This window comes from Bos javanicus, chromosome 12 (assembly GCF_032452875.1).
Source record: "Bos javanicus breed banteng chromosome 12, ARS-OSU_banteng_1.0, whole genome shotgun sequence".
Lineage (NCBI taxonomy): Eukaryota > Metazoa > Chordata > Mammalia > Artiodactyla > Bovidae > Bos > Bos javanicus.
The window spans coordinates 80,769,020-80,775,480 of NC_083879.1; the positions used below are offsets into that span (position 1 = coordinate 80,769,020).

A 6,461-nucleotide genomic window follows, 5' to 3' on the forward strand; every position below is an offset into this window, starting at 1 on the left:
AAATGAGCAAAGTACTTGAATAGACATTTCTCCAGCAAAGACACATACACAGCCAAACTGTATAGGAAAAGATGCCCAAGGTCACGAAGCCACAGGAAAATGCACAAAGAGATATTGCGCCCCACATCTTAGAATGGAAATTAAAGGGAAAAAAACAGACAAAACAAAATAGATTAAAAAAAAAACAGTTAACAGGTACTCACAAAGATGTGGAGAAACTGGAATACTGGTACACTACTGATAGGAAGGCAAAGTACTGCAGTCATTATGGAAGATAACATGGCGGCTCCTTAAAAATAGAACTGCCGTATTATCTAGAAATGAAAATTCTGGGTATATATCTCCTAAATTCTGGGTATATATATCCTAAAGAATTTAAATCAGTATTTCCATGAGATCTGTACTCCCACATTCATAACAATGTTCTTTATAATAGCCAAGATATGAAATCAACATCAATGTCTACTGATTTATGAATGGAAAAAGAAAACACAATGCAGTTCAACTCTTAAAAAGAAGGAAATTCTCTTTATAATCAACAGGACTAGAAGTAATCTAAATGGCCGTTGATAGATGAATGGATACAGAAGTTGTGGTACACATAAACAATGGAATATTACTCAGCTCTAAAAAGGACTGCATTTGAGTCAGATGAAATGAGGTGGATGGACACAGATCCTGTTATACACGGTGAGGTAAGTCAGCGAGACAAAAACAAGTATCATATATTGATATATATATATATATATATATATATATATATATATATATAAGGAAACTAGAAAAACAGTACTGATGAACTCATTTGCAGGGCAGAAATAGTGACACAAATATAGAGGGCTGTCTTGTGGACACACTGGGGGAAGGAGAGGGTGAGATGAACTGAGAGAGTAGAACTGATGGATATATACTACCATGTGTGAAATAGAGAGCTGATGGGAAGCTGTTCTGTTACACAAGGAGTCCAGACTAGTGCTCCATGATGACCTAGAGGGGTCAGAGGCTGTAGCGGGAGAGGATATTTATATGCTTATGGCAGATTTGCATTGTGGTACAGTAGAAGCTTCCCTGGTGGCTCAGATGGTAAAGCATCTGCCTACAATGCGGGAGACCCAGGTTCAATCCCTGGGTTGGGAAGATCCTCTGGAGAAGGAAATGGCAACCCACTCCAGTACTCTTGCCTGGAAACTCCCATGGATGGAGGAGCGTTGGAGGCTACAGTTCATGGGGTCGCAAAGAGTCGGATACGACTGAGTGACTTCACTTTCACTTTTCACAGTAGAAACCAACACAACATTGTAAAGCAATCATCCTCCAAGTTAAAAAAAGAAAAAGGAAGCCCTGCCATATGCAACAGCATGGAGGCAAGTAGAGGATATTATGCTAAGTGAAATGAGCAAGTCACAAAAAGATAACTACTGCATGACTCCATTTATATGAAGACCCCAAACAGTCAAACTTACAGAAAGAGAGTAGAATGGTAGTTGCCAAGGGAGACAAAAATGGGGAAATGTTCAATGGCTATAAAGTTTTGATTATACAAGATGAATAAATCCTAGAGTTCTGTTATGTGCTCATAGTTAACAGCACTGCACTGTGCCCTGAAAAATTTAAGAGGATAGATCTCATGTGGACTATACTGATCACAGTAAAAAACATAAATAAAAGAAGAGAAGCACAAACAGCTTAACTTTCTAACATTGTATTCCTTATATTATTCCAGGGCCATACAAATAATGTTTTCAAAGGTAGTTCTTCATCCAGATTATTAATTTTCAATACATCAGTGTGCAAAATTCCTATCATAAGAAGACTCTTTCACCCTCAAAATATTTTTCTATGGCTTTGTTTACTTCTATGAAGGTTATTTATCAAATGATAAAACATACATGGGCTTGGAAATGTTTAGATTTTATAGTTGTGACTATATTCTTCAACTAGATACAGGTCTTTTTTTAAGGTTAAAAGAGAACTGCAGATATGGTCTACTCTTGAGTTGATAAATCAAAAAACAAAGTATAAATCAATATTATATTTTAAATGTTAACTTAAAAATCTAAGCAGATGGAATATATTATTGTTCATTTGATTTTCAAATGCTACATTCTTAATTTACCCTAGTTTATCCAGAAGAATCAGCACTTTATTCTCCGAAGAAATCAATTTTATTTAACAGAAGCTCTGGGCAAAAGTTTTCAGAGTATATTTTGCATACATTTGGTCTTACTTACTGAGATCTTTAGTGTTACTGAAATCATATTTACCATGTATGATAGAAAATGAGAATGAATTTACTTATAAAAAATTGTCAAAGAGCAGGAATTCTACTCTATGGACAATATAATATGGTTTTACAGATAATGTGTTCAAGTATTTGGGATAGTATTAATGCCATAATAAAGTAAAAGTAGTGTCTCAGTGGTAAAGAGTTTGCCTGCAACGCAGGAGCCTCAGGACGCATGGGTTCTATCCCTGGGTGGAGAAGATGCCCTGGAGAAGAGCGTGCCAACCCATTCCAGTGTTCTTGCCTGGAGGTCGCGTGGACAGAGGAGCCTGGTGGGCTATGGTCCACAGAGTCACAAAGAGTCGGACATGACTGAGTGACTGAATACACACACATTCACAAACACACTCACACACACACACAGAAGAATCAGTGTGCTTGACTAACCAAAGATCATTAAAGATTATTTCAAACTAGAATTCCCAAGTGAAATATCCCTGCTTGGCAGAATTTATTAGGAAAAATGCAACACTTGATAGTTATTTATTTGATGTATATATTTTTCTGCTTGAAAAGATTGTAAACTGTTGAATGCAGTGAATATTACATTTGTTTGATATCCTAAAGCAGGAATTAGGAAACATGTTTCTGTTATGGAAAGGTAATAAATATTTCGAGTTTTTTGGGTCATATCATCTCTGTCTCTTTCAAAATCACTAAACTCTGCCATTTTAGTGCAAAACCACAATTTGAAAACAAGCAAATGTGGTAGTATTTTCTTAATTGTAGGATAATTGCTTTACAATGTTGTGTGGCAGTTTTAATAAAACTTTATCTATAAAAATAGGAAGACAGTTTGGCCTGTGGACAATGGTTTACGAATTCTTCTATGTGGGCATATTGTAGTGCATAATAAACATGGTCTTAAATATAAAACCAGTATAAAGTCTCACTTGCTTTTAAACATTTTTCTACAGTATTAATTCTTTGTCATTTTGTTAATAAATGACAATCTATGGTGTACTTGTTGTTCAGTCACTAAGTTGTGTCTAACCCTTTGCAACCCCTTGTATGGCAGCATGCCAGCCTTTCCAATTCTTCACTATCTCCAGAGTTAGCTCAAATTCATGTGCATTGAGTCAGTGATGCTATCTAACCATCTCATCCTCTGCCACCCTCTTCTCCTTTGCCTTCAATCTTTCCCAGCGTCTGAGTCTTTTCTAATGAGTTCAGTATCAGTTTTGGAGCTTCAGCTTCAGCATCAGTCCTTCCCATGAATATTTAGGACTGATTTCATTTAGGATTGACTGGTTTGAACTCCTGGCTGTCCAAGGGACTCTCAAGAGTCTTCTCTAGCACCAAAATTCAAAAGCATCAATTCTTCAGTGCCCAGCCATATTTATGACCCAACTCTTAGATCCATATGTGACTACTGGAAAAACCATAGCTTTGACTATATGAGCTTTATTGGCAGTGATATCTTTGCTTATTAATACACTATCTAGGATTGTCATAGCTTTCCTTACAAGGAGCAAGCGTCTTTTAATTTCTTGCAGTCACTGTCCCCAGAGATTTTGGAGGCCAAGACAAAAATCTTCCTGCTGCCACTGCTTCCACATTCCCCCCTTCTATTTGCCATAAAGTGATGGGAACAGATACCATGATCTTAGTATTTTGAATGCTAAGTTTTAAGCCAGTATTTTCACCTACCACTTTGACTTTCAAGAGGCTCTTTTGTTCCTCTTCACCGTCTGCCATTAGAGTGGTTTCATCAGCATATGTGATGTTGTTGATGTTTCTCCCGGCAATCTTGAGTCCAGCTTGTGACTCATCCATCGTGGCATTTTGCATGACATACCCTGCATATTAGTTGTACTATGAATATTAAAATCCACTTAGAAATTAACTATTGACCATATTTTATTTATAAGCTAATATCTGTCATATAAAAACACAAACATGTATGTAAGAAGGCCAACAGTAGCAGTGGAGTCATAGTGTAATACGGCAATTTTGTTTCTGATTTTGTCAAATTGCAGCAATGCGCATTACGTTTATTTTTATAACAAAGCTAACCATTTTAATAACACAGTAGATTGAGATTGTTCTACATGACTTAGTTATGCATGAAAATTAATACAGCTGCTTATGGTTTATTTATTGGAGAAATTTTTAAAAAATACATGAAAGATACCTTATACTAAGAAAACTACTGGTTGTAATTTTTTTAACAGTGATTTTTTCCATTCAATTATTTCAGCAGATATAATTGCAGCCTCTGATATCCTATCACAATGATTTAGGACTTTAATCATTTTTATTGGTGGAAAACTTGTACAGATTTTCAGCACTTTCACAGCACTATGTGAAGATAGCAGTAAGATTACACGTGATAAAGTTAACACAGTTTTGTTATTGTAAGTCAGAAGCAAAGATTACTGGGTCCTGAATTTAATAACTTAAAAGGTTTTAATTATGTGGAGAAGCCCCTACAGAATGTTGAACTTTTCTTTTTTTATGATTATTAGGTTAGAACAATAGAACTCAGAAAGCTGTATCAGAAAAGATCATTGTAAAATTATGGAAATGAAAAAATGAAATACATTTTAAGTGCTCTTCTGCACTGTACTAATATTCAGTATATTATAGATATAATAATGTTATGAAGAGCATGTGTTTTAAAAATTGACATATCCACACATGCTTATTTCTATGTCTAGATATTTACTTTGATCTCTAATTCATCATTACAAAATACTCATATACCAGATGTTGATTGCTCATTTAGAATTATAATTCCTAAAAGGAATACCTGAATTAAACTTCTTAAGCTTAAGAAAAGTATGTTTTTTTCTTTAGTGGAAGATGGAACCTCTAAAAGTCACTCTCATTTTCCAAGATTTTTTAATGACTCTAAAAAATAAATGTAGGAATTAACATAGCAGTTATGATCATTTAAATTTTACATAACAATCTGACTTGTGTGGCTTGCAGTAACAAAAGAATTTTGTCCTAAGAGTATAGGAGTCAGAACTTGAGTAGATTAAAAGATTGAATATTCATGAAAATGGCTTCCTCACTTGACCTCTTGCCTGTTTGTTTCTCTTCTGTATGTTCTTCATGTACTGCGTTCTTCTTTATTTGTGAAAGTGAAAGTTACTCAGTCGTGTCCAGCTCTTTGCAACCCCATGGACTGTAGCCTTCCAGGCTCTTGGGTCCATGGGATTCTCCAGGCAAAAATATTGGAGTGTGTTGCCATTTCCTTCTCTAGGGGATCTTTAAAACCCAGGGATCAAACTCAGGTTTCCTGCATTGCAGGCAGATTCTTTACCATCTGAGCCACCAGGGAAGCTCTTCTTTGTTTATATGACAGTTTTGTTTTTATTGTTAACCGAGAGAGGCTGTATTTACATGTTCTCAGTTTCATCCACTTAGAAAGATACTGGTCCAAAATCTAGAGCACACATTCAGATTATCTCAGCTCCTATCACCTTTGTGCTGATTAATTAGCCTTGCAAGTAGGTGGGGTCATGTCACAGGACATGCTTTTGATAGAAACATGTGGATCAGGAGAGGTCAGCCACTACTGGACATGATGTGTGGTAACTGGATGGTTTGCACAATCAAATAAAAACAAAAACAAAAAAACCCAGTAAGTGTTCTTCAACATAGCGTGCATTCTTAAAAAAAAAAAAACTTTTAGACCTTCCAAAATTCAAAGCAAAAATATAAATTAAAAACTCTCATCACTCCTCATGTTTATTGGGTGAAGAAATAGCCTGTTTTTCCATAAAACTTCCTGAGGCATTTCAAGAATGTCTTCAAGAATGACATTCAAGAATGTCTCAGATTCCTTAAAAATTATGACATACATAGCTTTTCTCACTTGACTCTCTAATGTAACAGATAATGTTACCGCATTTCTGAGCATGCAACCATTTTTCTGCAATTCTTGCCAAATCTTATTGTTAATGATATAGTCTTAATATACAATGGAAAGTTGTATTTTTATTATTATTTTATTCAGTATTTTAAATTAAGTGAGTTTTGGTTTCTTTGATCTCAAACAAGTGAGAACTCTATTTCCTAAAGAACTTCACTGGAAAATATTGGACTCTTCATGTCCAAGGTCATTTTTAGTCTTCATCTTACTTCATGTCGTTTGTCTCTGTTAAGTAGGTTCTCAATATGTTTACTTGTTTCCCAAAATGTATCTTCACCCATTTGATTTCCTACC

At 35.2% G+C, this 6,461-nt stretch overlaps 1 non-coding gene across 1 annotated transcript; it reads left to right on the forward strand.

The window, feature by feature from the left end:
- Positions 1–1,065: 1,065 nt before the first annotated feature.
- On the forward strand, positions 1,066–1,137 carry TRNAC-ACA (transfer RNA cysteine (anticodon ACA)). The gene has a single exon. It is a non-coding gene; the product is annotated as a tRNA-Cys (tRNA).
- The last annotated feature ends 5,324 nt before the right edge of the window (positions 1,138–6,461 follow it).